Source organism: Notechis scutatus, chromosome Z, assembly GCF_049901735.1.
Source record: "Notechis scutatus isolate UNSWTSFEM ecotype Mainland chromosome Z, rNotScu1.2, whole genome shotgun sequence".
NCBI classification, from domain to species: Eukaryota; Metazoa; Chordata; class Lepidosauria; order Squamata; family Elapidae; genus Notechis; species Notechis scutatus.
In genome coordinates this window covers 13,737,514-13,764,654 of record NC_142025.1, presented here as the reverse complement: position 1 = coordinate 13,764,654, position 27,141 = coordinate 13,737,514, and the positions used below count along the sequence as shown (strand labels likewise).

Genomic DNA, 27,141 nt, shown 5'->3' with positions numbered 1-27,141 from the left:
TGGAGATTTTTTTGTTTGTGAGTGCAGGCTTCCAAATGATTGACAGCCTGGTGGAATCATCTCTTCTGTTCATGCTTTCTGGTCTTTTTTCAATCTCTATGGTTTCTCTGATGATTCTGTGGCTGGAATTTTCTATAGTGGCTAGGGTTTTGGTGCCATTGAAGTTGATGCTATGACCTGTGGCTTCCATGTGTTGGACTAGTGAGGAAGTGTGTTCCAGCTTTTTGACTGCATTTTTGTGTTCATCCAGGCGGGTGCTTATTCTTCTATTGGTCTGTCCAATGTATGTGGCCGGGCATGTGTGTGTGTGTGTGTATATATGTGTGTGTGTGTGTGTGTGTGTGTGTTTTCTTAAGTTTTCGCGGGTACTTACATGTATAGTACTGGGTGACCCAACATCTTCCAAACACTGCTAGCTAGCTGGTGCAAAGCCAATCTGCCCCCTATGGTGTACCATGGATGAACAAATGAATGAACAAAATGAATTGTCTTAGGCTGCCAGAACAACTCTGTGGCAAGAAGCATTGTAGATTTCCTTGAATAATAAGGAACAAGTAACTTACGTCCTTTTGTTGTTCTGAAGTCACTAATGTGGCAGCATGTTCCCTGCTTCCTATTAAATAAGGTAGATGAAAGATGTTCTTCCTATTGGACAAGGCAGGTATGATGGATCATTTCTTCTGATGTCTAACAAGTATGAAAGTCATAGCTTTACTTAGTGCTGTCTATTACCAATAAATTAAATTAAAACCTACTTCCAGAGAATATGTTCTACAATTGGTGCCAAGTTCTGTGGAACTAATGGAACTGACTTGGGTAAATACAAAAATATAAGATTTACAAATCTGTGTTTTTACTTTTTTTTTAAAAAAAAAATTGCATCTGGGAAGGTGCAAATCTCTGTTTAAAGAGGAAAGTATGTTGTGAGGTATGTGATCTGATTCTCAGCTAAAATAAAGTCTGAATTCTGATTACAGTGAAGTTCCAGAAATCCTCAATTTTCCTGCTCAAAAGGGAGTAATATTTTTCTTCCCGTGCCAACGATTTAATGAAGAAGTCCAATAAATACAAATCCTTTTTTGCTACAATACATTATGCAAGAATTCCTCATACCAAGGATATACAGCAGAAGTATAAAACTCTCCTTTCATTGGGAGCTGCATCAGGGTTGTATTTGACCACAGAGGACGGAGTGGGTATGGCCCAGGTGGGCATGGCCAGTTTGATATCACTCATGTCAGGAGCACCTGTGGCCCAAGCACTCTGCCAGAGAAAACAGGTTCCTGAACTCCGTTTTTGGTTGGGATGATCTCCTGCAACCCTCTGCCAGCAAAAAAAAGTCCTCAGGAGGGCCACGTTTTCACTGGCAGGGGCACCTCAGGCTGGTCCTTTGCTATTTCCAGAGCTTCCCCATGGGCTGTATCTAAGTAGCCCATGAGCCAGATCTGGCCCCCAGGCCTTGAGTTTTACACCTCTGATATACAGTATGCAACTTTAAGGCAAATGTCTGAAGACCAACATTTCCATTTTGTGCAGTGATGCTTTCACTTTCTTCTAATCTAACATAGGTATTTTCAGGATAACTAATAATTACAATCCTATTGCTTATTTAGTAATAGATAAGCACATACTTATTGTTGTTCTTTTAAGTACCATTTTTAATACAATTCCTTCTGGTGAATTCATGACCTAATTGCTGAGTTAAAGTGGCTCATCCAAATCCAGTTGAAATCACTTATTACTAAGACAACCAATTTGGTCTGCTTCATTTCCACTTTGACAATCGCAAGTTTTCCTGAATCCATACTTCTTACATTCCATGCTCCACTGTGTGTATATATACACCCATAAAAAGAGCTTTTTCCCTTTTCAGTTTTAGCAACATGAATCACTGGATTATTTGTGACTCGGATCTAATTCAGCATAGCTTCCAGAACTTCTGATGATTGTTGTCTTTGATGAAAGAAGGTTGAAAGAAAGAAAGAATAAAAGAAAGAAAGAAAGAAAGAAAGAAAGAAAGAAAGAAAGAAAGAAAGAAAGAAAGAAAGAAAGAAAGAAAGAAAGAAAGAAAGAAAGAAAGAAACCTTCATAACCTGGTACCCAATTTCATCTAAATAATTATATAGTGACCTTGGCAATAATGCAGTGGGCATGTGGTTTTGGTGTCCTTTCTTCTAGATGGATTGGGTTTTCTCTAAGATATTTGGTAGATCAAAAAGTGAAGATGCAGATGATCAAAGTTCTTCCCCTTACTATTTATTTAGTGCAGGGGTGTCAAACTCAGTTTCATTGAGGGCCACACCAGGGTTGTGTTTGACCTTGGGGGGACCGGGGTGGGTGTGGCCATCTTGACATCACTTGTGTTGGGAGGGTGCCTGTGGTGGCCAAGCACTCTGCCAATGAAAACTGGCTCCTGGGCTCTGTTTCCGGCTGCAGCAGCCTACTAAAATCCTCCTGCAGCCCTCCCGACCTCCATTTTCACTGGCAGAGGCACTGTGGGCTGGTCCTTCACTGTTTCCAGGGTGGCCCAATGGGCCAGAACTAAGTACGCCCACAGGCCATATCTGGCCCCCAGGCCTTGAGTTTGACACTCCTGATTTAGTGTATGGCAAAAATGTTGGAAAAGCACATCATAATTACATTCCCAATGATAAAATATGAAACTGTTTACTCATTCTCAGATTCAAAGATAGACTATTCATATAGTCAATAAAATGATGGAGCTTTCCTGATATGTGTTCAGAGGGCACTGTTCCATAATATATTGCATCACAACTATATTCCAAAGAAGAGAGCACCTCCCCATTTATGAAGGAGATTAGCATACCTGGCATGTTACCTTGCTTAGTAACAAAAAATCTGGTCCCAATTGTGGTTCTCAATCAAGGACTACCTAAATACAAATACATACAGTCCATGCCCAGAATCCAAATCATACTCAAAACTAAGCAACGTTATTCCTTTCATTGGGAGAAAAATATTTTAAATTTGATTGTTGCAATGATTGCTTATTACCAATGACATACTTGACACTATGACATACTATGACATTTTTGTTTTTGCTTCCTTTGCTCTATCAATTAATATGCAGTTAAAGTAAACATGTATTTATTTCCTGCCAAAACCAATCCTATGAAATCATTACTTTTATTTAGGGAGGGGCTCTTTAGCAAACCACAGCCCTGAAAATTTTGAAAACTGAGGAAAACATATTCAACCAATCTTGTTTGGAATTGAAAATGTCCCTCTCTCCACCCTATCTAGCACAAGCTCTTTACGTGATCCATTAATCCTGACCCAGTTAAGTGAATTTTGTGAAAGGAAGAGAAAACTTCTGAACCTTTGCTAGGTCCAATAAAGAATTCTTCATTCTGAGACCATGAGGCCGACCCCAAGATGGACAGCCTTGACGCTACTCTGCCATATCCCTATTTTTATTTGTGAATTGTTGGTGGGCATGTCAAAGCATTTCCTAGGGCGATTTTTCTGAATGTGATTTTTGCATGAGCGCATTTGAATCAACTCTCAGCCAAGCAGCCAGGGCTGCAATCATGCACCTTATTGCTCACAACAATTGGCCACCCACAACTGGTAGCAGTATCAAACTCCTGATAAATTGCATGTATTTCTCATCATCTCTCTCAAAAGATACGCACAGCTGTTTAGCTCTGGGAGTAGAGGGGGATAGCAAGACATTCAAAACCAAGCCTCACCTCTGTGATCTTTTATGATGGATGCCGGATGCCATCAGTGATCAGCACAAGAGAGGCCAGGGCATGCATTTATTATAAATAACATGTCTGTGGAGCCTTTGCAAAACGTTTTCCCTCAATCAAATCCTTGCTATTTAAATAAAACCGGGAGGGAGGAAACGCGATATCACTAATGAGGTGCAAATTATATTGGCAAGAACACGTACACATCCCAGACAGCTGATTATCTTTCATCAAGCCAGCTAAGTAATGTAGTCCTCTTAATGAATGAATGGATTTGCAAGTCCAGTTAGGGCCCAGAGTTCAACCCTGAGACAAGTTAATCTGTTATTTTTTAAAAAATTAAATTAGCCGATTGGAATTCAGCTGATAGAAGTATTCGGAACAAACTTCCTGGTTCATATTTTTTTCTCATTTCCCCCCTCAATGTGGAAGACTTGAAGGCTTCAAATCTTAGGGGACTTGGTGCCTGAACTCCCCACCATCCATGCATATGGAACGGCTAATGATAGAAGCCAACCCAGTGGAGAAGGCAATTCCATGTAGACATTTTCTCCAAAATGGATTATTTCAGCCTGGTTGGTCACAGATTCCATAGTTTTCGAGCGATTCATCTTACTATTAATAATGTCAGAGAATTTTAGGCCCTTGAATTAAATAATGATAAATAGGAGGCACAGAGCGAGCTCGGCAGAGGCAGTGTCTGTTTATTTCAGCACAAGGCTCTGTCAGGCCTGATAAATCGGATCCCTGAAATAGTTTATAAAGTACCGAATTGATGTGGCAGTTTGGTGAGGGGAGAGAATTAATGTCACGGGAGAAGCTTGCAACCCAGATTTTGATGAAAGCCTAGGAAAGTCGTTTTATATAAATGGCCAGGAATGGAGAGGAGAGAAAAAAGGAGGGAGAGAAAAAGCCAGAAAGGAACTTGTGAAATTTCAATACACCCCAAAAGAAAAGTATCAGAGGCAGGGAGGGAATGACTATATGGGAGTCCAAAAAGAAGGAGGCCATAACTTTGCTATCAAACAGAGGTGGTATTCAACAGATTCTGACCAGATCTGGAGAACCAGTAGCAGAAATTTTGAGTAGTTCGGAGAACCGGCAAATACCACTTCTGACTAGCCCCACCCCCATCTATTTTCAGTTTCCGGAGTCTCAGCTTATCATCTGTGTCTTCTTTTGTTGCCCTGCACAGGAGAATGGAGCTGGAAAGCAGGTTAGTGGGGTGGGGAGGGAATGGGATTTTGCAGTATCCTTCCCCTGAAGTGGGATGGGAATGGAGGTTTTACAGTATCCTCCCCTTGCCATGCCCACCAAGCCACACCACACCCACCAAGCCATGCCCACAGAACTGGTTGTAAATTTTTTGAATCCCACCACTGTATCAAATCCCCCACTCCTTTTTTTAAATATGTATTTACAGGGGTGGGGGGAAGGGAGGAGACTTCAGTCACAAGATCGCAGCTGCCATACTGACATTTGGACCTCTGTGGATGCCCCTGATCAGTCGCATGAAAAGTTAATAACTCCAACATTGGAGTATAGGAAGTGGAAGAAGTGGGTCATAGGATGGCTTCCTATTGTACAGGTCAAGAAGTAAACACTTTGTATACAAAGGATGGATCTGGGAGAGAGGACATCATAAGGGAATTAAAAATTAAGCCACCTAAACTAATGAATGGTGTACAAAAGCTATCGTGCCATTTCTTGAAAATGTTCATCACATCAGTGTTTCTACCTTGCCTTAGCTTGAAAATTTATTTCAATTTTCTCCACTTGGTGGTTTTGAACTTCTTTTACTGTCAGAGATACTACTGTTTACTTGCCCGCCTTCGTAGTGCATCGTTTTATGCTACAATCTTTGCTTCACTGGATTTGCTACTTCAAGTGGGCAGCTGAGGCTGACCTTGCACAGGGTCTAGCAAGAAATTTAAGGACTATGGCCTTTATTGGGGAATGTAAAACATCAGTTGCTAAAAACAAGATGTGAATGTGCTCACTGAATCCATCTTAAGGAGCTGATTTCTAGGAGTCTTAATGCAGATCCTTAGAAAGCATAGCAAACGAAGCAGGATCTTGCTCAGAGGTCTCAAAATCAAGGCCTGGGGCCCAGATCTGACCCACAGGGTGCTTAGATCTGGCCTGAGGGCTGATCCTGGAAACAGTGAAGAACTGGCCCACCGTGCTTCTGCCAGCAAAAATGGAGCTAAGAAGGGCTGATCTGTTTCTGCTGGCAGAAAGTTGCAGGAGGACATCCCGGCTGAAAATGGAGGTTGTGAGGGTCTTCCATTTTTTTCTGGAAGAGGGTTGCAGGAGGCTGTCCCAGCCGAAAACAGAGCTCAGGAGTGCTCTGCCATTTTTGCTGGCAGAGCACTTGGGCCACTACAGGTGCCCCCTGACAAGTGATGTCATGCTGGCCATGCCCACCACGTCCATGCCCATTCTGGTCCCCGAGGTCAAACAAAACCCTGATGTGGCCCTCAATGAAATTGAGTTTGACACCCCTGATCTTCCTGATTTCCACATCCTAATTCAGCCCTTCCAAAATGGTACTTCTTGTAGATACATTAAGTCACAATCTTGAAATTTCTGTTATGAGGCCCAAACAAATTAATACCTATAGGTGTTGTTCTCCACTCTGAGAATGCCAACAAATAAGGAAAGATGTATCATTTAAGCATCTATAGATCAAAGTCCCATCATCCTCAGCCAACATAGCTAATGTTTCTGTTCATGGCAGATGATGGAAACTGTGGCCCATCAGACCAGGAAGATACCAAACAGGTAAGTTTCTTCTACCTGGAGGTAATTCTCACCTCCAAGTTTGCCAGTATCAGATCAACCACCAGCTGATACTTGTATGGTGAGGGCAATAAATGAAGATTTAGCTACTACAAGGCTAGAAACCTGGTCAGATTTTAAAATCTGGATATGAACAAAATATTAACAGGAGTTTTTTATTAGGTATTTCTTTTATTTTCACATTTAAAAAAGGGGTTGTGGGGTTTTTTTTAGAGTGTAGCAATCTTTCATGTTTTCTGCAAAGGTTGATTTAAGGCAAATAGTTGATTCATTTGTAAACATGAACAACATTTATTGATCTTTTAGAGACAGCCAAATCAATTGGTAGTTCAGTAGTAGAACTGATCAAAGGACGGATAGCCAGACAATGAAACGACTGTAAAACAGTTTCTGCCTAATTTGCTTCTTTTATTTGCATTTTTTATCCAAATTTACATATGGGCTTGTTTGGAAAAAGGACTATTTTATTTCCCTAGAGAGCACTAGGGTTTTTCATAGTTTTGATGCTCCCTATAATTATAATGGTAATGTTCATAATGATGATACATTTATACTGTTCTAAGTGTTCACATGGTTGGAATAATAGATACTTCCTGGTTCTCTATATCTTTGGAGAGTCCAGCATTTGCCTTTTATTATATGCTAGAAGTAAAGGGAAGAAATATAAAGTTGATTTATTTGAGTAAGACTAAAACATTATGTTGTTATTTCTTGCATGGACTTTCTGCTGACATTATGATTGAAAAATGATGCTTTATAGAATTGTCTATAGATAAGAAATGGGGTGTGGGATGAAGAGATCTTAGATGTAAACCAAGAGGGGGTGAAGAGGTACAAAAATTGTTCATACTTGTTGTGAAGAAGGTTGGAAGTCACCTCTTTTCTCTTTTTTTACTAAATCCTTTCCTTTTTCTTTCTTTTCCTTTTTCTATGTTTTTTTCTTTTCCTTTAAACCTTTTGTTCTTTCTATTGTTCTAGTTAATATTAGATTTTACTATCTAATCCACAACTCCCAGAGGTAAGCTATCCAACTGATCAATTGTACTCACTGTCAGGAAATTTCTCCTTAATTCTAAGTTTGATTTCTCTTTAATGATCTTACATCTGTTGTTTCTTGTACTGCCTTCAGATGTTTTGGAAAATGAGTGGACCTCTTCTCCGTGACAGCCCCTCAAATACCAGAAGAAGCTAATCGCATCCTTACCTTTCTGTTTGTAAGTGTCTCTGCTTTATAGCTATAGGCCAAACCTATGCTCTAAAAAGAGGGGGGAAAGTCCATATAAAACTGAGAGACTATTCTATCATTACAGAATGAAGAGAGTCTTGGAGAGATAAAGATGAAATTCCAGATAACTTTATGGCAAAGTTAAATTTTGAATAAAGAACACTCTACCTATTACAATATTAAACCTTCAGCTATAGCATTTTCATTATTTATATATGGTAGTAAAAATAGGGGTACAATCTAAATTCCATCAAATAGTTGAAAAGATTTAATCATTGTCCTCTTCTGCTTCACATGTATACAAGCTGAGATGGATGGTAAGATAGTCTTCATTTATTTTCTTTATTAATTTGGGTAATAGATCTTAACTTGTCTCTCTGAGCAGGGAATAAATACAGACCCAGGAAAGGAATAGTTGATATCTTGATCAATGACGGGAACACCTCTCACCTAAAATGGTATGGACTTACTGCTTACTAGTGGCAATACCCACATCACAATAAGCCATCATTTTAGAATAAATTAGACTAACAGAGTTGGAAGGGACCTTCCAACTCTGTTATTCTGCTAGTCCAACCCGCAGGAAACTCTATACCATTTCAGACAAATTGTTGTCCAATCTCTTCTTAAAAACCTCCAGTGTTGGAGAATTCACAACTTCTGGAGGCAAGTTATTCCACTGGTTAATTGTTCTGTCAGGTTTCTTCTTAGTTCTAGGTTGCTACTCCCCTTTGATTAGTTTCCATCCATTGCTTCTTATCTTGCTCTCACATGCTTCGGAGAATAACTTGACTCCTTCTTTCTGGCAATCCCTGAGATATCAGAACACTGCTATCATGTCACCCCTAGTCCTTCTTTTCATCAGACACTAGACATACCCAATTCCAACAACTGTTCTTTACATGTTTTAGCCTCCAGTTCCCTAATCATCTTTGTAGCTCTTCTCTGCACTCTTTTTAGAGTCTTAACATCTTTTTTACATCGTGGTGACCAAAACTGGATGTGGTATTCCTAGTATGGCCTTACCAAGGCATTATAAAGTGATATTAACACTTCACATGATCTTGATTCTATCCCTCTGTTTATGCAGCCTAGAGCTGTGTTAGCTTTTTTGGCCTCCGTAGCACACTGCTGGCTCATATTTAAGTGATTGTCCACTATGACTACTAGATCTCTCTCACAGTTACTACTATTGAGCAAGGCACACATATACTGTACCTGTGCATTTGGTGCATTTTGTTCTGCATGATTTGCTGATGTGGACATAATTGGCTAAGTTTACCATAAACAATGATAGGTAAATCTATATTGTTTCTGCATTACTCTCCCAGTTTTGGGTAATGAAATGTCAATTTCTCAAAAAAACCCTGCCACAATTCCAGTCGAGCACCAATATCAACTGAATGGTTGCCACATTTTATTCTGTTTCATGAGTTCTGTGGCTGTTTTATTTTTAAAGATTTCAAACGGAAACATTTCAACATTTTCATTTATTTAATTGAACTTCTGTTTCCAAAGACAATTCAAAGAGTAGCAATGGGCTGACCTATCAAACTGAACACAATTCCCCAGCAATGACATTGTCCTCCCAATTACCCTCCCATTCCACCTTGTCATTTTTGCAAGGGAAAATATACAATTCAAGCAGAACATTTTTATGATTGGCAATTCTATTCACAGAAATGTTTGAGGACAAATTATATTTACTTACACATCTTTTTTCATTTTCATTTTAAAATATAAGCTTCCTATAGACATGCTAGACAGCTTCTAAACCTGACAAATAGTTTTGAGTGTAGACATAAACTTTTTAAAAGATTCCATATTTTTCCAAATTTTGCAGACTACCTTGCAAATTACAAAAGGAGAAGGAACAAAAACAAGCAAACAAATATTAAACTGCTGACATTTTGGCCAATTGCGTTAATATATTACAGGGGAAAAAGACTTTTTTTAAAAAATCAGGAAAATAGTTATCAAAATGGAAATATCAGAGGAAATCTACAGGAAAATGCTCACATTGTGGCATGTGTATTGCATTTGAAAAAATCACTACCTGATGCAATCAGGAACAAAATCAATACTGGAAAAATGAAAAATGGAGTAAAAGTGCAATTAATTGCCAATCCTAAATCATTGATTGTGGTGGTGGTATAGAAAAGTGAACAAATGTTAGTGTAAACAGAACTATAGATAAGATGCCCCATCTAACATAATTTAATCTAAAAGTGTTCCATCATGTCTCAGATACATTATAATTTCACCATCAGAGTTTACATAATGCTGAGGTTGTGGCATTTTTAAAAATAGTTTTTGAAAAAAAAATCTTCCAACCCTTCAGACTGAAGCATAAGCTGAATGCATCATATTTATGAGTACTAACTGTAATATATGTTACTACTTTTCAAAGGGGGCAGATGGGCAAAATCCCATAAGGTTTTCTATCTGTGCTTAATTTCCCTAATGACTATTTCATATCCAGCCCATTCAGCTAAAGAGGCGCTAAATTAAGAAGACTGCTGTTTGAAGCCAAGGGTACAAATTGAATTTCAAACACCTAATAAGGTGTCGAAAATTACCTCAAGCTTTCAAATGTCATATAATGTAAAAATACAAATGAGTCTTGAAAAGCAGCTCCAGTTGTAATTAACATTCTGATGTGTTCAAATAATCAAACGTTCACCTCCAAGGAGCATATTGAAGGAGATTATTGCAAGTAATACTTTGCTAATCACTAGGTGACAACTATTTTTATGTCATTGATCCAGATTGCTTGCAACCATTTTGTCTCTGTCACTTGGTGGCTTTTTGTTTTTAATTCAATGATGTTTCGCCCCCTCCTTCCCCCGTGTTGAAGACAACCTGTCCTTCAAATCTCAATGGAGGTCAGTAATCAAATTCCGTAAGGAAAGGTCTCTGTCTCTCTCTCTCTGTCTCTCTCTCTCTCTCTCCTCCTCTCTCCCTTATATGAAATAGTTGGTTCTTTGCTCCAACTATTTTTAACCTGAAAAAGGACTTTGCTAATATTGAAAAGGGGTTAGATGTTTCCCAAATAACGCCCCTCTTAATTGATATTCTCAACTGAAGTTTTCTTTGGCTGAATAGTTCAGAATGATGGTAACCATAGAAATGGAATTTTATAGCTATTCCCTTTTTATTTACCCATGAGGAATTTTCTCCAATCAGTCATATGCATCACAGATGTAAATATCAAGGGTGTGATGTTCTCCATCATCTTTGTTTGGTGTTATTACTTCCTCCTCCTCTCCATAACAGGAAAAGATATCTGGGAATTGATATTCAACCTCATACCAAGTTGTTGTCATCACATTTTCCATACAGGTTACATGACCTGTTTCTGACATTTCAGCCTCTATATCAAATCTAAACTGGCCTGTCCACACATCATCCTTAGTGAAGCATGCAAACCAGTGTCTGCATTTCCTGCATTGGGTGAGGAAATCACATTTTTCTTCTTCTATCCTGGCCACTTTATACAGAGGCACGATTGAGAGCATTTTAACAAACTGCATTCCTGTTTGGTTTGGTGGCAGCAGTGCCTCAGATAGAAAGTCCATACAGAGAGTGGTGAGAACAGCCGAGAAGATTATAGGAAGCTCGCCTTCTGTCATTCAAGATATTGCTTATAAGCATTATGTGCTTAGAGCTCAAAGCACTGTTAGAGACCACACACACACACACACACACACACACACACACACACACACACTTTTCATGGTCTTTTTCTATTGATCCCTTTTGGGAGGAGATTTCAAAGCATTTCTAACAGGGCTTCCAGATTGTGTAACAGCTTTGTCACTATGCCATCCGTCTGGTAAACTTGCAAGATTTGTTTCTCTTGCCATGCACATGTATACATCAGTGGTGGTATTCAATTTTTTTTTACTACCGGTTCTGTGGGCATGGCTTGGTGGGCGTGGCAGGGGAAGGTTACTGCCCCACTAACCTGTTTTCCAGCTCCGTTCTTCTGTGCAGGGAAACAAAAGAAGACCCGATCAGCTGAGACTTGGGAGGCAGAGATGGTATTTGCCGGTTCTCCGAACTACTCAAAATTTCCACTACCGGTTCTCCAGAACTGGTCAGAACCTGCTGAATACCACCTCTGGTATACATCCGAACTAGACTGTGTTGTTTCTCTATGTCATATAATATATGTGGGTACATACATAATTATGTATGTATGTATGTATGTATTTTGTCATTGTTGGAAGAAATGTCCATCTGAGTTCAGTTCCAAGTGGGAAGAAAGACACTGGAAACATGGAGACTGAATGGAAAGATGGTTTAATGGTGGACAGGATCACATTGAGGTCCTGGGCAAAATGGAACACATGGGTGAGAGAAAGATTTATATCCTTTGTTGGGCTTTGAACTTGCTTCCTGTTCCTGTTACAAGAAATGTATCCTGATTGGTTGTCAGACTCCCATGGGGCCATGCAGGGATAACTTTGTAGGTTGTCTTGAGTCCCAAGCTTGCTTGAATCTTGCTGGGTGATGTAATGAAGAGGCTTTGGGAAATTCCTGTTACAGCTTAATGGCTTGGATCTGAGTGACGGTTAATCCCATCACCCTAGAGCTAAACTCCTTTTTTTGAACTATTACCATTTGGCAGATGGTATAGAATAATAAAAACAAGGACAAATAGGCTGAAAAACAGCTTCTATCCCAGGGCAGTAGCTCTTTTGAATTCTACTGTATAGTGCAGTATTGGTGTGGTGTCGGGGTTTTCAATTCAATGTGTGGATTGTGAAGGATGTGTGTTTGTGTTTATTTTTATGGTCATGATGTGCACTGAAAATGATGTTTGATTTCATTGTACGAGGTGCAATGTCAATAAACTAAACTAACTAACTAACTTTTGTCTTGTAGACAAGATGGCTGTCTTTCTGGGGCTATTAACAAAGGTGGGGACTGCTTTCCAAGAGCATGTTTCTCCTTTTCTCATCCATAATATTCTACCTTTTAAAAAATATTTCCTAGACTATTTCATTTATCTAGGAAAAGGGTGAATGTCAACTTTCTACATCGTGTTTATGTTCATATTAGAGGCAGACACCCTTTGAGAACTGTATGCAATATAATTTAATTTAATGTATGCCGATTAGTGTACATTCAAAGTGACAATAAAGTATTCTATTCTATTCTATTCTATTCTATTCTATTCTATTCTATTCTATTCTATTCTATTCTCACTGTTGATAGCTTAATTTTTTAAAGGCTAAATTATTGTGTGTGAGGCTGAACAACAAAATATGTATAGAGCTCAAAGGGAAGTGGAAGAACAACTCTTCTTTATAGAATCTTCTCTCTTCCACATTCATACAGAAACCTTAATAGAAGGCCAAGACTTGCATAAAATTACACTGAGGAATTCAGGTTGTTCATCCCATATGTGTTTTCCAGGGTAAGCTATTCCGAATAGGTCCCTGTCAGATCTAGGCATATCCATTTGTTATGTGTTACACCTTGGATCACAACAGAATGCTTCAAGGGAAAAATGTATTCTTTTGAAGCTATGACTGATTTAAAAATGGTGTTACCAAAAAATAAGGAAGGCTCTGAGCATTAAATAAAAATATTGTTAGGTCTTTAAAGATCAAGAAGTATCATTTGAATTAAGACTGAAATCATTAACCTGAGCAAATGTATATAACATAATGCAACAGTGGACAGGCAAATTATTAGTCAATAGAGGAAGCCCTGCATTCAGTTTTATCCTAATTATCTAGCCTGAATAATAAGACACATAGACAGATCTAGCCTCTCGGGAAAAAACAAACAATAGCTTGAAATAGTAAAAATCACTACTATTTCCTGCTGCTGCCATCATCTTAACCATCCAGGAGTAGGGTTACATTAAACAACAAGCTATGGTTTTGATTTTTTAAAGAATTAGTAGAATTATTTTATCAAAGATAGCTATTGCTCGGTTACCACAATCTTTTCCCCAGCTTTGCTTTGTCTCATTCAGATTAGGCTTCAAAAATGATACCAAAACTGATAACTATGCTAAATCACAGGATAAACTTGATTTTATTTTATAAATGCTGAAAAGACAAGAACCAAGACAAATCCTTTTAGAATTCTGTAAGTTGAGGCTGTGCACTTCTTCAACTGTTTCATAGTCAGAACTGAAATTACTGCTACCCAATGCCTCATTTAGGCAGTGCATTAAGCTATTGTAATAAAAAAGTATTGAGATTCAGTTGATTGTAGCGATTAACACATGAGGTTATGAGTTCTAGTCTTGCCCAGTGGTGGGATTCAAAATTGTTTACTACTGGTTCTGTGGGTGTGGCTTGATAGGCATGGCATGACTTGGTGGGTATGGCTTGGTGGGCATGGCAGGGGAAGGATACTGCAAAATCTCTATTCCCACCCCACTCCAGGGGAAGGATACTACAAAATCTCCATTCCCACCCCACTCCTGGTGGAAGGTTACCACCAGTTCTCCGAACTACTCAAAATTTCTGCTACCAGTTCTTCAGAACTGGTCAGAACCTGCTGAATATCACCTCTGATCTTGCCCTAGGCACAAAGCTAGATGACTTTTGGGCCAGAGCTTCTCTCTCATCAGGCATGTTAAGAAGAAATTGGACAGCCATTTGATTGGGAGTTGGACTAGAAGACTTCAAGACTCCTTCCAACTCTGATATTTTGTTACTTCTGAAGCCAGAAAAATTGCAGAGACCTATCCATATTTAGGCTTGTTTGTCCATAAAGCTCTAATGGATTCCAAGCAGAGCCAGTCAAATACAAGAATCAAATGCTAGTTGATCATTTATTTATTTGATTTATCAATCGTTTACAAGATAATAGGTGTAAGTATAAACATGAGTAAGAATACAGGAAATAGGTATGAATAAATGGGGACAATAGGACAGGGATGGGAGGCACGATGGTGCACTTATGCACGCCCCTTACAGACCTCTTAGGAATGGGGTGAGGTCAATAGTGGATAGTTTGAGGTTAAATGAGTGGGGGTTAGAGGATGTAAGAACAGAGTCAGGTAGCACATTCCAGACTGCAGTTGGATTAACCTATATTAAGAGAAAACACTCCCCATTCCTTGAATATACTCAACTGATACTACAGAGATCAAAATTCTAACTAATACTTTCTGTTTGGTAAATTTCTATAGGAAACCTATGTAAAAGAAAGCAGGCATAAATGTAATTTTATAAAGAAGGGCAGAACCCCGAGGTTCATGTGTTCCCTGAAAACAGAATAGATCTGAAGGCATCTACAGAGTTCTTACCAAACTGTATTTTTTAAATTTATCAGGAGGAATAAATTGCTATAGAGTGGATGTATCAACCATTTTTTAATTGAAATATAAATATAAATAAAGGGAAATTTGGTTCTTAATTTGGCCCCAGAGGTTACTGGAGTTATGGTATCTCCAGCGTATCATTCAAATGTGTGTCCTTTAATCCAGAGCAGGGCTGTTAAATTTCCAGTCCCTGGGCCAGATGCATCACGAAGGGGGAACAAGTCCCCATACGTCACGTGATGCCATCGTGATGATGTGAGTTTGACACCCCTGATCTAGAGGAAATGTGTAACATCAAATTGTGCAAGGAAACAGCTATGATATTCTGTGAATCTATACAAATTATTTCCATAAATTTAAGGAATATATATGTCCAGTAAAATTGCTCATAATTATTCCCACATACTGTCCCTTAGCCAAAGTAGTCATTTCCCCATGACCCATTGGCATATCATTTCTCCTGTTTAAATATCAGGTAGCTGCAATCCAAAGGTAGAATTTGGAACATAATTAATCTATTTCCTTTCTCTGTAAATTATTGTCATATTTAGTGAAATTCTTCTTGTCAAGCAGTAAAAATGTAGTCTTTCTCCCTATATGCTTGGATTTTTGATCCTACATGGAATTTGATACATAAATCAATATTTAATAACAAAGCAATATGATTCTTCTATGTACTTTATTGTGCCTCTTGATGCATTTTAATAATCTTCACTTCCCAAAGGTGATGGAAACTTTATTTAATTAACGTCCATGAAACATTTTTTGCTATTTTACTTTGGGCCCTGCTTAAAAGCTAATTCCCACCCCTTCACTTTTTCTCTTTAGGTTTAATTGAATCTTAGGTTGATTTTCCACTACATTCTCTTCCCCATAACGATAGGCTTAGCCATGTCTTTTCAAACACGATCTTATAGAGCTATTCTGATAGATTTTCTCACGCTGCTCAGAGAATTTCTAAAGCAGACTATCTCAACCTGTGGTCTTCCTGATGTACTATCTGTTAATTCCCATGTTCTTAGGAAAGGAAAATACTCCAAGTCTCACAGTTTCGAAATGCACTAAATGAAGAAAAAGTGATTCCAAGTTATCAGGTCATGCTTGTTAGTTCAAGACATCTCATGTCAAGAAAGGGCAAAATGTGGTCTCTGAACACTTTATATTTTTAGGAGAATTTTTAAAGAGTTCACTGAACCACAAATTGTTTTATTGATCAGTAGTGGGGTAGACAGTGATGGAAACCTCTCTCCACAGAGTTTTGCAAAATAGAATACACATACATGTGATGCCAGTTTGCTTAGTGGTAAAGACTAGAAAGTAGGCAAATGTTCCACCTTAGATACAAAGCCAGCTGGATGTTCTTGGGCCAGTCACTCTCTATCAACCTATGAGTTCAGGCTCACGTAACAAGCCAATTGGTCAGCTCTGGTTGATTCCCTCTAAAAAAATGAACCCTACAAACATTACGAAGAAATAAATCAAAAAAGAAAAAAAGATGTTATTAAAAAATAAAGAATTTGACTGAATGCAGCACATCCTGTATTTAATGAGATCAGTGATGGGATGGAATTATGATGGGGAAGTACTACAAAGACAATGGTACCTTTGAGAGAACAAAGAGGCAGCATTTTTATCAGTTATTTATCTTATACCATCCTTGTTTCCCAGAACCACCTTCTACTATTATTTACCAACATTCATTGATCTTTTAAACACTGACAGAAGAAAATATTTCTAGCTCAGGGTTGAACTGCAAAGTTCTTGGTGCCCTCTGAACGTTGATGTTTTCTTGCAGATTTTTAATTACTAGACTTAGCACTAATAGAGAGTGCTGTTTGCTTTTATTTTATATACTAGTGATTTTAGTATTGTTGGGAAGGATCTTGGTAGTTATTTATCTCTATATAGAGATTTATTCCTAGGCTTCAAGATTAAACCTCTGTGTAGAAGGACATCAACAGATAAATAAAGTGCCATTCAAACAAGACAACCAAAAAGCCAAAAATGAAGCAAAAACACCAATCAACACCCAAATAATCAGAGATTAACACCAAGATTAACATTAGACCAACAATCAAGAAGCAAACAATATCCCAATCAAGGAAGTACCAAGACCACTTGGTAGCTAAGCTAAATTCTTTAAAATTGGCTAAGTATTAACTTTTCTTATTACTTATCAAAGACTGTTTTCCAGTATATTTTTCTTGTTAATTTCTTGAGGATGGAATTTAATTTCAAGTCAGAAATGTTGCTATTCTGTTTAACTGTAGAATGCCCACAGCATCTTCTCATTTGACAAGCACATTGCATGCATTTCATATATTGGATTTCTTTGTCTTGTGATATTATCTTCAAAACAGGAAAGGGTTGAAACCTTGAAACCTCTGACCACACACTTTTATAATACAGTGGACATTTCATTTCATTTCCCCTCTCGTTTTTATTTTTTATTGCCCATAAAGAAAAAAAAAAACTATAGTGAGAATTCTTTCTCTGACACAGTTGGATTAGGGGAGTACATCAAACAAACCTAGGACATACAGACCATGATGGCCTCTGGAAGAGGAGATTTGTGCCCACCAGTTTTTGAGCCTAGGAGCCCAGCTCTGTTGCTATGTATGCTAATTGTGACAAAGCAGTGCATGAGTGAAAAATATCCCAAAAATGTATGAGGCAATGTTTCTATTATTGCTCTTTGGGGCTTTTTCCTTAGTGCTCTCTAAGCATGGCTGTTTGCTTGCAAACATTTTATTACAGGTAGTCCTCAACTTACGACATTAATTGAGTCTGGAATTACGGTCATAAATTGTGGTGGTTGGTAAGTGGGTGACCACATGGCCACACATGACTTTACAACCTTTTTATGTGGTGGTTGTTAAGCAAACACCATGGTCATTAAAGGAATTGTGGAGGTCTGTTGCAACTTTGAATAGTCGCTCAGCAACTGCTTGTAAATCTAGGACTCCCTTTACATGAGTAAGTAACATTATCAGTGGTGGTGAGTGTGTTTGCTCCCTGATTATACAATCGGGTTTCCACTTTTCTTCTTGCCTGAGGCAAGAAGTTCAAGCATTGCCATTCCTTCCTTCCTTCCTTCCTTCCTTCCTTCCTTCCTTCCTTCCTTCCTTCCTTCCTTCCTTCCTTCCTTCCTTCCTTCCTTCCTTCCTTCCTTCCTCACCCATCAGTGGCTTGAGGGCAAAGCAGTGGTTGCTGCAGTCCGGATTGAACTGATGTCTTGCAGAAGACATCTGAGATTATGTAAAGATTTCTTGCAAGTGACCAACATATATTCACCATCAAGACTTGGCTTTGGAAAGGACAGGAAGAGTGTAATATCAATGGCGCTCACACACTTGCTACATGCTCTAAATTATCAACATAGCAATTTTGAACTTTGATTTTACAGAAATATGTCAAGTATTGCTGAAGTTATTCTAGGAATATACTCTGCTGTCTCTGGAAAAAATGGGAGCTTGAATATGAAATAGACCAGTACCCTATTCTGTCATGTCGTTTAACCATACTACTTAAGGCCATCGACCATTAATTTTATTTCCCTTCCCCCAGCTTCACTATTCTTTGAAAATCTGAAGGCGGTAGATAGGCACTAATGGATTTTCTTAAAAATAAAAATTGTCTAGGCAAAGGGCTTGACCTTTCCAAGTCTCTATTTAGCACCCTCTGTTACAGCACTGTGCTTCATTTGTTACCATACTGCACCTCATTGGGAAAGGTAATTACAATTAAAATTAAATTCTACAGACTGTCCTGCCTGCCTTTTAACAGTGAGAGGCAAAAGAGAGACCAATCCGGGTTTGTTCTCTTCTTGTTTAGAAGATTCATGTTTATCTAATGTGAAGTCAATATTATCGTCCTGTAAAGAGTTAGGGCACCACTAACAATCCATCAGGGAGAGTTTCTTTATCATGCCAAGGCTACGCTTGGGTAGCTCAAAATCTATTTAACACTGTGCTAATGCTTGAGCTCAGCTTTGCTGTGTCAGCATTCCTACCACCATTCATCTCAGCCTGAAACATTTCACAATCAAATGTTTTACCAAGTGCTCCCAATAGCGAAACCTTCCTGAAACGGGGGAGGAAAAACAGAACCATAGACACATACATCAGAGTGGGGTTTGGTATGTTTCAAAACAAAACAAGCAAGCTAGCAAGTAAAACTTTGTACTTTTGACTCCGTTTCATATCTTGCCAGCCTTCCCAAGTGGACCAGACAGGAAACATGATAAGACGAACTAATTCTGATATTTTGTAAGGTTAGGTTAATAGAATGTCGCAAGTCTGAAAGTACAAATTCCCGCTATCTCCCTTACAGTCTGAGAAGTTAGGGAGTGTCGCTTATGAGTCTCTTTCTCTGCCCATTATATTGCTGAGGGCTACACCTTTCTGTTACCTGATCAATCCCTAGGCAACATTTATTGCCTGTATCCCAAGGTCTTTCTCACATACCAGATGTCATAGAATAACAGAGTTGGAAGGGACCTTGGAGGTCATCTAGTTCAACCCCCTGCTTGAGCAGGAGACTCTATTCCATATATTAGCCTCCACCTAGGATTGAACTCACAGCCTCCTGATTGTGACGCAAGAACTTTACCTCTAGGCCACCGTACTGGACCAAAGGGGGTATTCAGCCAGTTCTGACAGGTTCTGGAGAACCAGTAGCGGAAATTTTGAGTAGTTCAGAGAACCGGTAAATACCACCTCTAATTGGCCCTGCCCCCATCTATTTGCTGCTTCCCGAGTCCCAGCTGATCGGAGTACCAACTGATCGTCTGGGTCTTCTTTTGTTGCCCTGCACAGGAAAACGGAGCTAGAAATCAGGTTAGTGGGGTGTGGAGAGAATGGGGATGTTACAGTATCCTTCCCCTGGAGTGGGGTGGAAATGGAGATTTTGCAGTATCCTTCCCCTGCCACACCCACTAAGCCATGCCCATCAAGCCATGCTATACCCACCAAACCACACCCACAGAACCGGTAGTAAAAAAATTTGAATACCACCACTGCATTGGACTACTATTACATCTATGAACATGTGTATGTTAAGCTGTTATTATGATGTTAAATTTGTTTTGGCTGCTTATAGACTCTTGATCAGGGGTGTCAAACTCAAGGCCTGGGGGGCCTGGATCTGGCCCATAAGGTGCTTAGATCTGGCCCATGGGGCCACCCTAGAAACAGAAAAGGACCGGCCCACGATGCCTCTGCCAGCAAAAACAGGACTCGGGGGGGCGGGGAGAATGGAGCTCTATTTTTACTGACAGAGGACTAGCAAAACAAACTAAAAAAAAAACAAGCACAAAAGGAGAAATGTTTTCCCTGGACTACTGCAAGAAGCATGTAAGAAGGGACAGGAAAGGAGAAAGAGGAAAGACAAAGAAAAAGAAGGAAAGATGGCAAGCAAACAAGGAAGGAAAAAGAAGGAAAGGGGGAAGGGAGAAGGAAGGAGAATAAAGAGGAAAGGAACGAAATGAAAAGGAAAGGAGGAAGGGAGGAAAGGAGGGAGGGAGATTATAATTAGAGTGAGGGGAGGGTCTGAGGGAAGTCCTGCCTTAACACTTGGCCACCACAGGTGACATGAGTGACATTGAGCTGGCCAGGCTCACCCTGGCCACACACACCCCGGCCATGCCACCCCTCGGCCCCCCCACCGGTCAAAAACAACCTTGATGCGGCCCTCAATGAAATTGAGTTTGACACCCCTGCTCTACAATTACATAGACTTGGGGAAGCTTTCAAAATTAAACCAAGATTAAAAATAGTTAAAAAAAACAAAAACTCACCTCAGGTTATGACAACCATGACAATAACAAGAAACCACACTGAGTGACCATAAACACATTAACCTAAAATCTATTAAAAAATACCATAATTTTAGCTGGGTCAATGGAACCTTTTTCCATATATAAGAATGTACTTTAAACTGAGTTAGATTGTTTGACCCGGTAATCAAGAACTAGTGAAAAGCTTTTTGGCACCTTAAAAAGATTTCTTCACACATCATAATTTGAACCCTGCATTCCACCTTTGAGAACGTCTCCTAATTTCATTCCTTTTACTTTGTAATAAATTTCTCAAGCAAATTCTCTTCCATCCAGGAACTTATAGAAAGAAAACGCAAACGAATTTTGCAGTCCAGCCCTGATTCTAATGATAAGCTGATCAAATTAAAACACTGACTTCGATTTTCAGCCTGTATATTGGCCTTATGAGGTTTTGACTGGTTTGTTGGGCCTATATTGTGCCTGATATATGAAAGAGCTGGCATGCTATTATCAAAAGGGAAAGGTTACTGAAGAAAGTTAGCACCCACCCCTCTCCTAGAAGAATGGAATATTTTAGGAAATATTAAAAAGGCAGAATATTATATTTTCCTCGATGAGAAAAGGAGAAACATGCTCTTGGAAAGCAGCCCCCACCTTTGATAATAGCCCCAGAAAGATTGGCCCATTCTAGCTACAAGACAAAAGGCCTTCAGCTCCAGGGTGATAGGATTAGCCCTCACTCAAGATCCAAACCAGGACAAAGCCATTAAGACATAATAGGAATTGCTCAACACCCTTTCAGAACACAAGCCTCTTCATTATATCATCACCCAGCAAGATTCAACTAAGCCTGGGACACAGACAGCCTACAAGGTTAGCTGAACCTCTGCATAGCCCCCTGAAAGTCTGACAACCAATAGGATACATTTCTTGACAGGAACAGGAAGCTGTAGGGCAAGGCTGAAGAGAGGTTATAAATATATCTCTCTCTCCACTCCATGTGGTCAGCTACCCAGGATTTCAAACCAAGGTTGTTCTGTTCACCATTAAACCATCCTTCCAAGCAATCTCCATGTTTCCAGTGTCTTTCTCCCCAGTTGGAATTGAACCCAGATGGACATTTCTTCCAACAGTACTAATGCAGGAAATAAACTATTGATCTTCCAGATCAGTGTTTCTCAACTTGACTGTAGAATTCTAGGAATTGAAGTCCACATACATCTTAAAATTGCCAAGATTGGGAAACATTGTTTAGATGTTGCTGAACTACAATTTCCAGCAAGCTGTGGTCAACATGGATCGAGGATATCTGCAAGGGGGGATTTTTTTAAAAAAGAAATCAAGATAGCAGCCCTGATGCACATGAAAAAGAACTTTTATCACAGGGTTTGCAGCTGTTATATTGATTTTTTTTACCTCCCCCAGCCCCATAGATACCTCAGGCACGGCTAATGGTAAAATATGTTAGATTAGAAACAATTTAGGAAAGGGTAGGCAAAATAATGAGAATTTAAGAACTCATTTGAAGGCATCTAAACAAAAAAAAATCTATTAAGTAATCTCTTAACACATCCACAATTTTGGAAATAAAGGGAAGCTTTCTTCTTTTTTCTTTCTGTACCTTTCCAGTTCAAAAGTTTATTAATATCTATTTTATTATTTTCTTAGTTTATTGGTTTTGACAATGTCACATTCAGGGATAAGGTCATTTAACATATGTTTAGTAGGCAAACATATTCCAAGATAACACATAACGTAGACTATTTTCAAATTGGGCCCAGGAATTAGAGTGACAGAATGAGTGAACTCTGCCATCAAAAAGCAAACATTTAATGTGGCATGTTAAGCTCTGTTCAATTTGATTAGATGAAATGCTTTGCCCCACATTCTCTCCCCTACGAGATGTAAATATTGAACTGTAGCTCTAGGTTGTTTGGCTGGCTGGGATGATTAAATAAGGGTTAATAAAGATAACTGCCGCTGTACTTCCTACAACCAAATTTATCTTTTTTGCTTTGCGTTTTGCAAAATTAATAACTCAATCTGGCATTGTTTTTCAAGGCACTGTGAGAATAACAGGTGTCTTGCAGACTTAATACAGCTTGTCTAAGCCAGCAAAAGGAATCAGAAAATGAATTATGCCTTCTGGATAATATTTCCAAGTACATACAGGAATGGTTCAGGGCCATAGTGGAAAAAATAAACCTTATAAAATCTGTCTGGAAGGGTTCAACATAATAAAGTCAATACTTCTTTTGAAAACAAAAAAATAAATAAGAGTATGCACAACTGTGTTTTCCTTTCCTTTCCTTCTCTCCCCACTTCCTTCCTTCCTTCCAACCGTCCGTCAGCATTCCAGCAAACCTCCATTCTAACCAAAAACTCCGAGACAGAAAGCTTTAAAAAGTTCCTTTTATTTGGATAGTAACTGGCACAACTGTGGAATCCCGAATCTGAAAGTTCCGGGCTTCCTTGCAATAAGTAAAAACTACAAATTCATCCCCTATACCTATCACCACATCATATGGCCCAATCACCATCCATCCCAAAATAAGACTTCCTTTCACTATGCGCAACACGACCTGACCTTGAGTCAGAAAAAGAAGAATTTTATTATGTCTAACTAGATATACTCCAATGAATTTTCCCCCACCCCACTTTCCCATTTCCCAATTGTGGAAGCATGGGGGCATTGGATTTCAATATGTCTTCCAAAGCTGACACCTTCCTTCCTTCCTTCCTTCCTTCCTTCCTTCCTTCCTTCCTTCCTTCCTTCCTAGTATACTGTTGTTCATTTCAAATAGATTGGAAAAAAAGTTCTCTGGCAAAGGACGTGATAACATCAATGGATTTGATGTCAGGGGCTGCTTTCTGACTATTTTAGTTTATTTTCTCAATAATCCAGTGCACTGCCCTGAAAATGGAATGATAGCCAATAGGAGAGAAAGCAATGATGGTAAGGATATTAAAGAGCTAAAATTTAACAAACAGATGCTAATATCTAGAAGTATTTCTCATCTTATGATCTATCACAGTGATTGTTCAAAGTCATAACCAGAGGTTATGACCGGTTCTGGAGAACCGGTAGTGGAAATTTTGAGTCGTTCAGAGAACCGGCAAATCCCACCTCTGACTGTCCCCACCCTCATCTATTCTCCACCTCCCAAATATCAGCTGATTGGCTGGGGCTTATTTTGTTGCCCTGCATAGGAGAATGGAGCTGGAAAGCAGGTTAGTGAGGTGGGGAGGGGAGGGGGATTTTGCAGTAATCTTCCCCTGCCACACCCACCAAGCCATGCCCACAGTACCGGTAGTAAAAAAAAATGAATCCCACCACTGGTCATAACTCCTGGCAGGACACTTATGACCCAGATTTGAAGTTCTCAATTGGCCCATCCCTGGTCAAGTGATCACACTTTAGGCACTAACACTCAGCTAGGCTATAGAGCCATTTGCAATGTCCCATGATCAGTTAATTGTGTTTCACAATAGTGTTGCCTAAAACTGGTATTAATTTATGCTTTCAGCAAAACCGTCTCATGGTGAACCATTAGCTCGCTTAACAACTATGACATTCACTTAACAATTGCAGCAAAAAAGGTCATAAAATTGGGTCATTTACATGGGTGCTCTGATTTAGGAGTGTTATGACTTACAACTGTAATGGACAGGCTTCATTATAGTTATAACTCGGGACTATCTGTAAAGGAAGGTACACAACTTATCCAGCACATTGAACAATGAACTAAACGAAGATTTTAGTAATAAAAGTGATGAAAATAGCAAGTACCAAATTAAATTCAGCTACAATTTTGTCCACATCCTGCAAATTCTACAGTCTACAAATTCAACAGCAGGAATTCAATTCTGATGGGACTCAGTCTTCCATCCTTCCGACGTTGGTCAAATGAGGACCCAAATGGTTGTGGACAATATACTGACATTGTAAACTGCTCAGAGAGTGTTGTAAGTCTAAGTATTATTCTTATTACTACTTAGAACATAGAATAACAGAGTTGGAAGGGACCTTGGAGGTCATCTAGTTCAAATTCTATGTTGCTTCTCTCTTTGATTAGTTTCCATCCATTGTTTCTTGTCCTGCCTTCTTGGTGCTTTCGAAAATAGGTTGACCCCCCCCTCTTCTTTGTGGTAGCCTCTCAAATATTGGGACACTGCTATTGTGCCACCCCTACTCCTTCTTTTCACTGGATTAGATATACCCAATTCCTGCAATTGTTCTTCATAAATTTTAGCTTTCAGCTTCCTAATCAACTTTGTTGTTCTTCTCTGCACTCTTTCCAGTGTCTCAACATCTTTTTTTTTTATATTGTGGTGACCAAAATTGGATGCAGTATTCCAAGCATGGTCTTATTAAATCTTTATAAAGTGGTACTCATGTGGTAATGTAATATAGTACCACTTTACAAAATATAGGAGTCAGTGGTGGTATTCAGATTTTTTTACTACCGGTTCTGTGGGCATGGCTTGGTGGGCGTGGTGTGACTTGGTGGGTGTGGCTTGGTGGGCGTGGCAGGAGAAGGATGCTGCAAAATCTCCATTTCCACCCAACTCCAGGGGAAGGATACTATAAAATCCCCATTACCTCCCCATCCCACTATCCTGCTTTCCAGCTCTGTTCTCCTGTGCAGGGCAACAAAAGAAGATCCAGTGATCCACTGGGACCCCGATCAGCTGGGACTCAGGAGGCAGCTCTGCTTTACTACCGGTTCTGTGGGCATGGCTTGGTGGGCATGGCAGGAGAAGGATACTGTAAAATCTCAATTTTCACCCCACTCCAGGAGAAGGATATTTCAAAATTTCCATTCCCTCCCCACCCCATTAACCTGCTTTCCAGCTCCGATCTCCTCTGCAGGGCAACAAAAGAAGACCCAGCTGATCAGTTGGGAGATAGATAATGGATGGGGGCGGGGCCAGTCAGAGGTGGTATTTACTGTTTTTCCAAACTACTCGAAATTTCCGCTAACGGTTCTCCAGAACCTGTCAGAACTGGCTGAATACCACCTCCGATAGGAGTGAATCTTCCTAAGATTGCTTCTTCTCATCTTCCTATCTTGTGGCTTGAGCTGCTTCTGTTCTCTCCTCTGTTTTGGCAATCCTGCTGCAAAAGGCATAGGGAATTGAGGCCCCTTCTGGCTTGCATCCTATAACCTTGATCATTTCCCACCTCCTTCCTGCCTAGGCAGATTTTTCATCCCCAAGTTACAGCAAAAATAATACAATGGGAAATGGGGTTTTCATTTAAAAAAAAAAAAAACTTCTGCCAATTTCATTGACATTATATCACAAGTGTAAAGCAGAAATGCACATGGAACTCAAACTAAATTATAATCATAAGCTAGCCATGATCTTACAGGACCCAGTGCTGCCTTACTAAGTAACCACTTAAATTTACACCAGGCTAATAATGTATTTGCTCAGCTTGAAATTCTGTGCATAAAAGGTGGTAGAGAGAATATTAAGCATGGGTGGAAAGAATCTTTATTATTATTATTATTATTCATTTTATCTTTTTTTTCCCTCCAGAACCTCTTGCTGAAACAATTTATTTTGTAACCTATTAATCGTCTTGGCAAACGGTATTCATTCTGAAAGTTTTTTTTTTAAATGGAGCTTATTAAGAATTAAATAAGATTACAAAAAGAAGTTAAATGAGGAGTAGGTGGAGGTGACAAAGGCAGCCTTATTCCTAAAAATACTGACACACAAAGAAGTGATCCAAGGCACGATGACGGAGTTGAGCAGGATGATTTTGAACAGATGTTTATTTCCCCAGGTGTGGCCAAGGATTCTGAGCACATAAAAATTTGGTCACAAGTTGTTGCTCTGGAATGGCAAAAAACCCATATCTTGGCAGCCGCTGCACAAAGTTAAATGAAATGAAAATGAAGAATATGTACTGTTTTTGTAAAATATAATGCAGTATTACAAGTCCCATGGCAGCAACAAGAAATGAGGAATGCAGTTGAGCGAAGGGAGGGGGGAGGAGGAAGAGAAAGCAAGGCAGGTGAGAGGACAGTAGTGTGGACTACTTTGTAGAAAGGGATTTTAAGTTGTAGCTTACTTTGGAGTCTGTATTAAGAAGCTGCGAACAGCCAATTTAGTGTCTTGTATTTTTCCTTGAGAAATGAATGGATGATGTGGGATCAGTCTCTCTTTCTCCTGCTCTAGGGCATTACAAATGTGACAAAAAAGAGCAGAAAAACTATACATCCCTCCTGGAGTTCTACAAAACTAATCTAATAATAATAAATAAGAAAACAAAACATATAATTAGTCCTTGACTTATGATCGTAATTGATCTCAG

The 27,141-nt window shown here is 39.2% G+C and overlaps 1 long non-coding RNA gene across 1 annotated transcript; it reads left to right on the top strand.

The window, feature by feature from the left end:
- Positions 1 to 1,911: 1,911 nt before the first annotated feature.
- Positions 1,912 to 26,830, top strand: LOC148128768 (uncharacterized). Its single transcript, XR_015745630.1, has 5 exons — positions 1,912 to 1,968; positions 2,001 to 2,096; positions 7,686 to 7,732; positions 8,129 to 8,201; positions 26,611 to 26,830. It is a non-coding gene; the product is annotated as an uncharacterized LOC148128768 (long non-coding RNA).
- Positions 26,831 to 27,141: the final 311 nt, after the last annotated feature.